Source organism: Silene latifolia, chromosome 11 (assembly GCF_048544455.1).
Source record: "Silene latifolia isolate original U9 population chromosome 11, ASM4854445v1, whole genome shotgun sequence".
In the NCBI taxonomy this organism is placed as follows: Eukaryota; Viridiplantae; Streptophyta; class Magnoliopsida; order Caryophyllales; family Caryophyllaceae; genus Silene; species Silene latifolia.
Window position 1 is genome coordinate 152,932,538 of NC_133536.1, and position 13,198 is coordinate 152,945,735.

At 37.8% G+C, this 13,198-nt stretch overlaps 1 non-coding gene across 1 annotated transcript; it reads left to right on the forward strand.

The window, feature by feature from the left end:
- Positions 1–257: 257 nt before the first annotated feature.
- On the forward strand, positions 258–364 carry LOC141615670 (small nucleolar RNA R71). Its single transcript, XR_012530078.1, has one exon. It is a non-coding gene; the product is annotated as a small nucleolar RNA R71 (small nucleolar RNA).
- Positions 365–13,198: the final 12,834 nt, after the last annotated feature.

A 13,198-nucleotide genomic window follows, 5' to 3' on the forward strand; every position in this document is an offset into this window, starting at 1 on the left:
ACTTCAAGTTGATGGTATCAATATGAGCACTAAGTTGAGCACCCAATTGAGTAATAGAGTCCACTTCATGTTTTCCTCCTCTAGTAGCCTTGCGAGGTCTACTATATTGTGAATTATGGACCGCCATTTCCTCAATCTTGTTCCAAGTTTGATTATCGTCAACTTCGGTGAACATACCATTTGATCCCATGTTGAGAATATTTTGGGAGTCTTCATAAAGACCATTCCAAAATTGTTATACCAAGAACCACTCACTAAGTCCATGATGAGGACATGAGCGACAAGTTCCTTTGAATCGCTCCCAAGCTCCATACAAAGATTCTTCGTCCCTTTGCTTAAAACCCGTGATTTAGGCTTTTAGCATGTTAGTCTTTTCCGGAGGGTAGAACTTTTTGTAGAAAGCTAGAGCCAACTTCTTCCAGGAGTCAATTCCAAGAGTAGCCTTATAAAGGCTCTTTAACCATTGTTTTGCGGTACTAATTAGAGAAAAAGGAAATAAGACCCATCGAATTTGGTCTTGAGTCACTCCGGTTTGTAAAATCGCATCACAATAGTCACAAAAAGTCTCCATGTGAGAATGAGGGTCTTCACTAGGCATCCCCCCAAATTGTCTTCTTTCGACTAATTGGATAAATGCGGATTTTGCAATAAAATTTCCGGTTAAGTGTTGTGGTGTGGGAGTACCATTGGGTAGGTTCTCCTCGGTTGGTACGGAATGTGATGAAAACTTAGGCATTGTGGGTTGGTTTTGTGGTTGATTTTGTGTTGGGTTCTCCTCACCTTCTCTTGCAAAAGGGTTGATGAACTCAAGAGTATTTGAATGAATATCTACAACCTCACCAATACCTCTCAAAGTGTTTCTAGCAAGTCTTCTATTGGTTGTCAAAGTCCTTTCAATTTCGTGATCAATGGGTAACAAGTTACCTTGTGATCTTCTAGACATGCAAAATATCAAACAACTCAAAAACAATTAGAACAAACCTTGAGGAGTTTTACTTCCCCAAGGCAAAGAAAGATACAACTAATAACAATCAAAGAAAATCAAATCAAGTTAACACCGTCCCCGACAACGGCGCCATTTTTGGTCGGTCGCTTTCATAGCTTAGATTTCTGTTACTTGTCGTTAGGAGTACCTAGACCAAAACAATATTTATAATCTTCACAAACAACTCTACTATTAGTAAAGAGGTAAGTAAAGGTCAGATCCCAAGGGACGGGTATTGATGTAGGATTTTTGATTGCAAGTAGTGGTGTCCAGGGGTGTCACAATTTGGGTTGTGATAAGAAGATGACTAAACTAAATAACAATAAAAGTAAACAAGCAAGATGATTAAAAAGAGGTCTAAACAATTGATTAAAAGCACTAGGGTGTCATGGGTTCATAGGGGATTCATGGGATTTGATCATACAAACATGTTTTCCACTAGATGCAAGCAATTATTGTTGTGATGGGATCGAGTTAGTGTATATCTTACAATCCCTAAGAAGATTTGGGTCCCGGAGCCGAATCGATTAGATTGTACAACATCTACAAGTCGACTTAATCCTCCCTATCCAACAATATGCATGGTCTAATGAGACTCGAGTTGGTTTATGTCTTATAAGTCTCATTGAAAAGATAAGTGATGGGTAAAAAATGCAAGGATTCATAGGCTCGCATTTCATCAAACATAACATGTGCATAAGTTGAAATCACAACAAGCAAGCAAATTAATTATGAAAGCATATTAGATTAAGCATGAATCAATCCCCATGTTGGTTTCCTGTAATTCCCCATTAACCCTAGTTAAGGAAACTACTCACTCATTATCAATATTAACATGTTAACAAGGTTATCAATCATATCAACAAAGCAAAACATGATGACTGAGTAAAGATGATTAAGAATAATTAAAAAGGGATTTAGAGAGTTATACCTAATGATGATTCCATAATAATAAGCAAAGAATAATAGAAGTACTTGATGAATGATTGGAAGGTTGTCAATCCTCCAAATAAACCCAAATAATCTTCAATTACCCAAAATAAAGGATGAACAATAGAGAAATTAAGGAAATGAGATTTGTATTAATACTTGATTAAAAGTTGATTACAAGATTAAAGAGAGATTAAAATAATATAAACTACACTAAAGATTTATAAGAAGAACATGATAATCTAATTAGTACAATGGGGTATTTATAATGGGGATTAGGTGCACAAATTAGGGTTACTAAGGGCTTAAATGACGATTAAGTCCTTAAGAAAAGTTGAGGAAATGCCCATCTCAAAGAAAGATGCGAGTCTCCTTTTTGCTAGTCTTTCGAAAATATGCGCATGTCGAGTAGAACAAGAAGAAGCCGGGCTGCACTGGAGAATAATCCGAGCGTCCAAAAGGTCGGGACGAGCGGATTGTGCAGGCGGTGGACGAGCGGCCAGACAGGTGGGACGCTCGGATTGTGGAGCTCTTGGACGAGCGTCCCGATGCTGGGACGAGCGGATCCCAGTCCAGCGAGCTTTTTCTTCGTTCCTTCTTTTCTTCTTCCAACAATCCTCAGGGATCTTGTCGGAGATGCAAGGATCTTCTTCATCATTGCCTATCTACTACATTATTTACAAAGGCCTTCTAGTCTTGTCTTCACTTTGATGCTTGGTCATTAGATTCGATCAATTTAGCTCTATTTTGCCATTAAAATAAAAGGTTTGCACTCCTCTCCTACCAAGGAAACAAAACCGCAAAGAATATGCAAAACAAAGGACTAAAGATAGTAAATGACCCAAATATGCACTAAAAAGCATAGGAATGAGGCTAATTCGAGGACTAAATATGATCAAATATTGGTCACATCAGTAAGGGCATGTCAGGAATAGGACCCTCTGCAGGAGGAAGTCTAACTTCTACAGCAACAATGCGGCCTTCGATGGCGTTGAGGCGATCATAAGCTTGCTCTTGGCTTTTTTGGAGATGAATAAGCGCAGCTAGGATTTGATCATTGCCATTTCCGGGTTGAGCATTAACGCTTCCGTGACTAGTTCCCGCCATTTTGGAAACTGGGGATAAGAGATCGACGACGAATCAATACATGATCGACCATTTTAGCACACTTACTCAAAAGGAGACTCGACTCGTGAAGTGGGCATGTGCCACTGTGTCAGGTGAGGTTTGAAAATGACAAATTTTGAAATGTTTGTCCTAGGCAACTGTAGTGTAGTTGTAGGAGTGCTGACTCGAAGTGAGGTTTAAAATGGGCTTTGAAACCCGAATTTTGACTGGACATTTGAACAGAGTTTCGACTCATTTTGCACTATCTTAGGCCACTTTTGAAAATATTCGCATTTTAAAATGGATTTTATTTTACACAATCTCGTCATGGTTTTGTTTACGAAATGGTGATTACGTATATGATACAAACATTCATACATGCATTATAACGGTATGTTGAGTGCGTTTAAAGGGTTTTGGCTTTAAAAGGTGGGTTGTCATACCAAGCAATCAAACCCTGGTCTGTGCAGAGGTCTGTGCCAAATAAGAGTAAGGTCCGTTCCTAGTCCATTTCCTCGAGTAGTGAAAGCCCTTGATACAAATAGGAGTATTAACCGCGGTATGGTTGACGTCAATCGCTATCTATCCTTAGGCCCAGATAAGAATTTGGACCGTCCAGACGGGGCGATTGGTCGAATGGGTTGGGTTAAGCCTATGAAGGCCGAATAAAATGACCTAAGAAGGTCGAGTAATGAAAACCGACAACTGTCTCGTATAAACTATTCTCTAACCTCGTTCAAGTTTCACCCTGGGTAACACGTAAGTGTATCATCCCCAGCGGAGTCGTCAAACAGTGGACATGGGCCACCCGCGCGTTGTGGGTTTGAGGCGGCGGCACTTCTCCCACGGAACCTTGGTTTGCCAAAGCACGTCATCGGCCGTTACCGATTTTTGAGGCATTGAAACCGGTGAAAGGTTGAATAAGCCTGCATTTGTGGAGTCGCCACCAATTTTTATGGAAATTTGGAACTCTTCGAATACCTCGTGTCATGTCAAGACACAAAGTAGTGACATGAACACTAAGAAATCGTTACCCTTAGCATTCTATGTCTAGAATGACTCTCGTGGATGCCAATGAACACGGATGTTCACAGAGATCCGGAGTGAGGGGTGAGGGTACGTATTAGGAAGCTCTTTTACTGAACATCTACTCCCGCCCGCCTCGATAGCAGCCTCTAGTAATGATTAGGGAAGTTATTTACATTTGATATGTTGTCGATTATATGCATGCAATGCAACATCCAAAAATTAATCCTAGCATGAGAATTAACTATGTCGGTGAACAAATAATTTAGCAATTAATTATGTCTAAATTGAGATTTAGGATTGATTACATGTGAAAACATATATAACAACGAATAAATGAATTACAATAATTAAATAATAATTAAATTACAACTTTCATCTGATTTACGTCAAAAGTACACTTAAAACGGAATTTCGAAGATGAAAATAGAGGAAAAATAAAAAGGCTAGAGATTAGAGTAATAAAATAGATCATATTAGAGGCGATATTACGATTAGTAGGTAATTAAACACGTAATTAGAGGCGACGTCTAAGCGAGAAAGAGTTCAGGGACAGAAGCCACCTCAGAACAGGCGCAGCATCTGCTACGTCCTTTGAAAGAGGCGCTGCTCTTCATGCGTCTGTTCTTGAGTTGGGCTCTGTCTGTGAAGTCACAACCGCGGTCTGTTAATGTTCATTAGTACATTTTAGATCGATTATTGATTGGGAACTCGAGTAAAAGTGACTTAGCAGGTTATATACATTCGGAACCGTCATAAAATTGACAAAAACGGATTAAAACGAATTAAAACAAGTTAGATTTTATTTACGGTGTTGGAATTAATTTATTCACTAAACTTGGACTTAAGACGATTGGGAAACAAAACAGAACAGAATATGAAAAGTGTGTCCAAAATACGAATCCCAGAAACTTGATATGGACAAATCGAGTTCCGAAAATCCGAGTTTGATTTAGTGACGAAAACCCGCAAATATCGAATTATAAGGGATTTAAGTCATTATGATTAAAAAGGAATTATTAAAAGAAGTTTATGTACTGAAAGAAAATAAGAAAATAGACGAAAAGGACAGAACAATGGAAACTCGAGGAGGAAGAAGAAGCGCGGGGGCAGCAAGTAGCCTCTGGAAGAGGCGCAACATATGCTGCCACTCTTCGAAGAAGCGCACCTGCTGCTGCGTTTCTTCTCGACGTCTGATCTCCACTGCTGTGTAAAAACGGTTTTACAGAAGGGATTTAAAGATCGGTTTTGAATGTACTTTTGACGTAAACCTTACATTAATTTGTTGGAGTTAGTGTCCTCCACAATAGTGCGTTAACATAATAAATCTCATTAATGGAATATCGTCAGATATTTATTTATTTGATCCTCGTCAGTTGATTAACGTAAATTGATAACGGTTGGCTGACTAGAGTTTGACGTTATTGTCGTGAGACGGCAGTGATCAACTGACCCCTTTCGGTCACACCTATAGGAACGAACCCCAATAGACAACTAATTAATTGTATAAGATACAATTTATTGAGTCCCTTGATTTGTAGACTAAAAAGTTAGTCAATTATTTTAAGAGATAATTCGAGTTGCGAACTCGAGGAACGACAGTTATTATTTAATTATGTGATAATTGATAATAAATTTTGGGAGACGGGTTTTAGTTAATTAACTGTTAATTTACTAAAATTGTACTAATTGATTAATGTGATTAATATTAATACGTAAATAATATGTGTAGTGGTACACGTATATTTACGGAGTGAATTGGACGAATTAATTATGGAAGTATTTAAACATGAAACGATGTTTAAATTAAATTACACGTATTTGTGCGACAAATATAAGAACCAACATGGACCCGTATATGGGCAAGTGGACCGTGTAAAATAGAGTAGTGGATGATTACTCACATAATCATTTCACCTTACTTTACATACTACCATAATTTATCTTATATAAGATTTTGCATGTGATGTAAGATGAAAAATATAAGACAAAATTTGTCCACTCCACTTCCACCCGCCACTTTCCCATCCTTTATACTCCATCCATTGTTCAGTTCTATACTACATAATTTGTATGTTTTGCATGTGAACAAAAAAAACATCATCTCTCTAAAAATAATTATTCATCTTTACTAAGTTTGTTAGTAAATAAATTTTATTACTAAGACTTGTTAGTAATATTACAAATAATATCAAGGGTATAATAATAATAAGTTCTAGTTAAATACTTGTTATTATTTTTGGGTAAGTGCTTGGGTGCAACAAGAAGGAGATCTTCTCTTTGAAGATTTGTAACGAGGGTCATCCATTTGGTATAAGCTCAAGAACAATCTAGTAAGGTGAACTAGTTTGTGCCCTTTTTACCACAAAATCAATGTAAGGAAATTGTTTTTCCTTATACTTTCATTTTTATGCTTTCATATTAGCATGCATGTTACATAGATCATCTAAAGGACAAATTATGAGATAATTTAATTTTTATTAGAGAGTCTAATATGGATATATGATCTTTCAAGTGGTATCAGAGCATAGGCTTGTAGTTTGCATGTTGATTTTAAGCATTTTAATGAATTATGAGATAATTTATAAAAACTCAAAAATTGTGTTAGAAGAGATTTTAGCACACAATTTTTGGGACATGCATACCTACTGATCTTAAAATGTTTGTAGTTAAGTTTGGTGATTTTTGAAGTAATTTTGCTATTTTTAATGATTTTTGCTAGAAACCCGAGTCAAAATTCCGTATTTTAGTTAAAAATTGACTAAAAATAGTTAAAAGTTGATTCGGTACATGGATTGTTTATGGTATTTCATGCATGTTTTTTAATGATTGTATGCAAAAATTTGAAGGTTGGTTCGAATTTTTGCATGTTTATTGATTTTATGAGATAAAAGTCGATAAAAGTGAAATTAATTAATCATAATTTCGAAACATTTGATTCTGCCCATGATAAATTTATGTACATTTAAAAATATTATTTAAATGTTAAAAGTGAATTTTAATATGTGTTTTCACTTTTTTTTTATGTTTCTTGGTTTTAGTGGTTAAAAACCGATAAATATCGATCTTTTTCTTCATAAACTTTATCCGGAATTTTTGGGCCATTTTTATGATATTTTGGTGTTCTTGGGAGGGTTCCAGAATACTAAAAATTTTTGTTTCAATTTTTTGGGTAATGTTTCAATTATTTTGGTTTTTACTTAAATTTTATGATTTTACCGATTAAATTAGCAAAATATCACCAAATCAAACTAATTATTTATCATAAAATTAGTGAGGACTAATTTTAAGGTTCAAAACAGTTTGGACTTAAATGGGAATTAAGAGTTGATTATTGATTTTTACATGTTAAAAATCGATTAAATCCACAAAAACAGAGATGGATACCAACGAATGATAGATAGGGCGATTTTGGCATCATTTTACAGCATTTTAAGCATATTTATTTAAGTTGAATGAATGATTGTCATTTATTTAAAGTATTTATCTTGTTGTACCTAGTATGGCCTAGTTAATTTTAATCGTTATTACCCGAAATGAATGGGAATATCGATTTGTTTGTAATTAAATACGATCTCGTATTGTCGGTTTTTAATTAATTAATAGTTTTATTTATTTTATTAATTAATGTATAATAGGAATAGCTATGTAATTAATTTGTAATAGTTATTTTTACCAGCGTTTCCAAAAGACGGATTACATCGAGACGGAGTCTATTTTTGGAAGGTGTTCCAAATCCCACAAGGAAGATGGATTTAAAGAAATTCGTCGACCAAGAGTTCTAGAGGTAGAATTAGTCAACGTGACTTACCGAATTTATGCAATTATGGGATATCTCACCCAAGCGATGCTCATTTTTGTTTAATATTTGGGTCTTGGAATCATTTATATAATTTTGTGGGAGGTAATTATATAAATGCTAAAACTTGCTAAACATGTTTTTACAAGTAATTTTTTAAAACAATGAATGTTAATTTTTTCTTTTTAGTGTAGCATTTTAATTCGGAATGGCAACTTCATCAACTCCATCGACTACTTCCCTAGGCAAAGATTCATGGCTAAGGTCCGTAATGGACAAATGTATTTTAAAAGATGACCGTGGTAACTTTCTTGAATGGGAATCCAACATCAAAAGTGTTGCGTTGTCCGACAATGTGCTCACTTACTTGACCGATACTCCTCCTATCGAGCACGGTGCAAGGGCTTCATCGGTGATGCGGACCGCCTATGATGACCATGTGAGGATGTCGAATGATATCAAGAATGTGTTGATATGGTCGATGTCGCCAAAGCTCAAGCTATCATGCATTTCCTTAAATGAGTATGAGATATTCACTCGTATGATCACTATGTTTTCACAAACACCTAAAGTCAGTCAATACGATGTGGCGGCACGCTTCTTTGAAGCTAAGCTTGAGAGGGGCCAAAAGGTTGGTCCCCATGTACTCAAAATGGTCGAATATGTTGACATCCTATAGCGTCTAGGGTGTAAGATTCCTAAGACTCTTGTGGTGGATCGTATCCTCCACTCACTCCCCACCAAGTTTGCCCACTTTAGGGTAAACTACAACATAAATGACATGGATAAGAGTTACCATGAAATTCATGCACTCCTCACCCAAGCGGAGAGGGATATAGAAGCTAGTGGGAGTGAAAAGGGAGATGTTTTAACCATGAAGTTAAAGAACATGTCCCTTGGAGTCAAGAAAGGAAAAGGGAAGGAAAAGTCGCAATTCAAGAAATCGTCAAAGAAAAATGACAAGGGAAAGAGGAAAGCCGTTGAGAATGGCAATCCCAAGGCAAAAAGTGTCAAGCTCTCCGAGGCCGAATGTTTCCATTGTAATGGGAGGGCATTATAGGAGGAGTTGTCCCAAATACTTGGAGGATCTCAAGGAATGGCGTGTGACGCCTATTGGTATGATTTCCTCTCTCTATGTGATAGACGTTAATTATGCTTGTACTTCCACTTGGGTACTTGATACCGGATGTGGCTCTCACCTTTGTAATCATTTGCAGGGTTTAAGGGACGTGCAAGCACTAGCAAAAGGTGATGTGGATCTCCGCATGGGCAATAGAGCTAGAGTAGCCGCCGTTTCCGTGGAGACCTATGTGCTCACTTTAGCTAGTGGTTTAGAGTTGTATTTAAATAAGTGTTATTTTGTACCAACTTTAACTAAGAACATCATCTCCATTTCCGCGTTAGAAGCGGAATGCTTTTGTTTTATGATTAAGGACAAGTGTTGTACGTTTTCTTTTAATGATGTGGTTTATGGCAAGGCCATTTCAATTGGAGGCATTTATGTTTTAAATGATGTTAATGACATTTATCATGTGGAAACTAAAAAGCTCAAAACGGGTGATCTAAACGAATCCTACCTCTGGCATTGTCGTTTAGGCCACATAAACGAAAGACGCATTAAGAGACTTGCTTCATCAAAAGTGCTCAAGCCATTTGGTTTCGAATCTTATGGTACATGCGAGTCTTGCCTTCTAGGCAAGATGACTCGTGCACCTTTTGCGGAAAAAGGGACATGAGCTAGTGAGGTTTTGGCTCTCATACATACGGATGTGTGGGGACCACCATTAACCATCACCGCTAGAGGAGGTTTTTACTACTTCATTACTTTTATTGATGACTTAAGTAGATATGGGTATGTCTACTTAATGAAGAACAATAGTGAAGCCTTTGACAAGTTCAAAGAGTTCCAAAATGAAGTAGAGAACCAATTGGATAAAAAGATAAAGACCCTACGGTCCGACCGTGGTGGTGAGTATTTAAATATTGAATTTGATTCACACCTAAAATATTGTGGTATAGTATCACAATGGACTCTGGCACACCGCAATTAAATGGTGTGGCCGAAAGGAGAAACCGAGCTTTACTTGATATGGTTCGGTCTATGATGAGTCTAACTGAGCTTACTAGTTCATTTTGGGGTTTATCCCTCTTGTCTGAAGTATTTTCACTAAATCGAAGACCGACTAAAGCGGCCGATAAGACTCCATATGAGATATGGACAGGGAAAGTCCCTCATTTGTCATTCATGCGTATTTAGGATTGCAAAGCGTACGTCAAGATCAAGTCTGACAATAAGCTTGCACCCAGGGCTGACAAATGTCTTTTTGTAGGATATCCAAGGGAAACACGTGGCTATTACTTCTACAATAAACACGAGAACAAAGTGTTTGTGGCTCGTGATGCTGTCTTCCTAGAAAAGGAGTTTATTTCTAGGAGACAGAGTGGGAGAAAATTTGAACTTGAAGAAGTTCGAGAGCCACAAACCGAGAATGAGGTAGAGGAGAACGTGGAGGATAGCATTCCCTTTTCCTCTGAAACGGTAATTGTTCCTAGAAATTCAAGTAGGATTTCTAATCCACCTGATCGCTACCTTGGTAACATCGAAGAGGATGGTGTTTTGTTACTTTTTAAAAGTGATGAACCCACTACCTAAAAATCGGCCATGTCTAGTCCCGACTCCTCGCTTTGGCTAGAAGCCATGCGGTCCAAAATGGATTCCATGTACGAGAACCAAGTATGGGACTTGGTGGATTTACCTGAGAGAGTGCGACCCCTTCAGTGTAAATGGATATATAAAATTAAGCTCGGCGTGGATAAACATGTGGATGTTTACAAAGCTAGATTGGTGGCAAAAGGTTTCACACAAGTTCATGGTTTACACTATGACGAAACCTTCGCTCCAGTCGCTATGCTTAGGTCCATTAGGATAATCTTAGCGGTTACCGCATTTCATGATTATGAGATTTGGCAAATGGATGTCAAAACCGCCTTCTTGAATGGGATTCTAGAAGAAGAGGTGTACATGATAAAACCTGAAGGTTTTGTGGATACATCTAACCCTAAGAAAGTGTGTAAGCTCAAGAAGTCCATGTATGGTCTTAAGCAAGCATCTAGGAGTTGGAATCATCGCTTTGATCATGTTATTAAACAATATGGTTTCACTAGAAGTGTGGAAGAACCATGTTTATACATGAAGTTTAGTGGGACTAAGGTTGCATTCCTTGTCCTATATGTGGATGACATATTGCTCATTGGGAATGATGTTCCATCACTCACTTCCGTTAAGGAGTGGCTAGGGAAACACTTCCAAATGAAGGACTTGGGAGAGGCACAACGAATCTTGGGTATCCGGATCTATAGGGATAGGTCCAAAAGGATACTAGCATTGAGTGAAGAAGCTTATATTGACAAAGTTCTTGACCGGTTCAATATGAAAGACTCCAAGAGAGGATTTTTACCTATGGGCCAAGGGATTATTTTGAGCAGGTCACAGTCTCCCTCCACCCCTAAGGAAATTGAACACATGAGCACCGTCCCTTATGCTTACATTGTTGGGTCTATCATGTATGGTATGATTTGCACTCGTCCCGACGTTGTGTATGCCTTGAGCATGACAATTCGTTATCAAGCCAAGCCTGGTGAGAGTCACTGGATAGCCGTAAAGAACATCCTTAAGTACTTGAGAAGAACTAAGGATTCGTTCTTAGTGTTTGGAGAAGAAACTAAGTTGCGTGTAAGAGGTTACACGGACGCAAGTTTCCAAACCGATCGGTATGACATGAAATCCCAATCCGACTATGTGTTTATGCTAAATGGAGGAGCTGTTTGCTGGAAGAGCTTCAAGCAAAGCGTTACCACGGATTCTACAACAGAGGCTGGGTACCTTGCAGCGTCTGAGGCTGCGAAGGAAGCTGTTTGGATTAGGCAATTCATGGAGGGGCTAGGAGTAGTCCATTCCGCCAAAGATCCTATCACTCTATATTGTGATAATAGTGGAGCTATTTTTCAAGCCAAAGAGCCTTAGTCTAGTAACAAATCTAGACACATTGAAAGGAAATACCATGTAATTAGAGATTATGTGGAAAGGAAGGAAATTAACATTTGTAAGGTTGGGACAAATGATAATATTGCTGATCCTTTGACCAAGCCTTTATCAAAGGCTAAGCATGATGGTCATATCGTCGCTATTGGATTGAGACGAGTACCATATTTTCTTTAGATTATGGATATGTAATAATTGCATAGTGTATCTCTTATTATATATATGATAATCACATTCATTGTTTTCGCATTCATTTCTTTTATGAATCTTTTATTTAGTGTGACTAAATTTTTAATACCTTGTTTATCTGAATAAGTTGTGGAGACAATGTTGAACACTATTCAAGTGAATAAGATGAACATTGTATTTTGTCCCTAGTCACTTAATGAGGTGACGTCTCGGAGTGACTAGATTGTAAGTCGATTGATGATTGTTCAACACCATAAGGTCATATGTGATGACTGGTCCATTACATAGGCAGAGTGTGTGACACTTTGCCGGACAGTGACCATTTAGAGAGTCCCTAAGTTCTATTATAGACGCCTGGTCGTGGCGGGGATCTCTAAGATTTTCTAATGAGTCAATTCTTTTGACTGGAGACTATTACCTGTGCAAGTGCAGTTTCCGAGTGACTTTGGTTTTTGTCCTAGGTTGTGCCGTGAAAGGAGACCAAAAGGGCATTTACTAGGTCATGGTGAGCTGTATTGTGCAATAGGATAAATAGGGCATACAGGAATTGTCCACCCACGTTGGGTAACTATATCTCAAGGCCACTCGAGGAGTTAATGACTACAAATGCGTGGCCACGCTCGGAAGTAATCTGTGAGAGATTTTTCCGGTCAGGTAGTCACACTCCCGATCGAGAAAACCACTCGCGATATATTCGTGTGCAAGTGCGACCTGAAAGACACCTTGCATTGAGTGGGAGATTAAAACGGACAAGAGAATTGGTAGCGCACACCTTGTGTCGAACAAGTGGGAGATTGTTGGAGTTAGTGTCCTCCACAATAGTGCGTTAAGATAATAAATCTCATTAATGGAATATCGTCAGATATTTAATTATTTGATCCTCGTCAGTTGATTAACGTAAATCGATAACGGTTGGCTGACTAGAGTTTGACGTTATTGTCGTGAGACGGCGGTGATCAACTGACCCCTTTCGGTCACACCTATAGGAACGAACCCCAATAGACAACTAATTAATTGTATGAGATACAATTTATTTTGTCCCTTGATTTGTAGACTAAAAAGTTAGTCAATTATTTTAAGAGAAAATTCGAGTTGCGAACTCGAGGAACGGCAATTATTA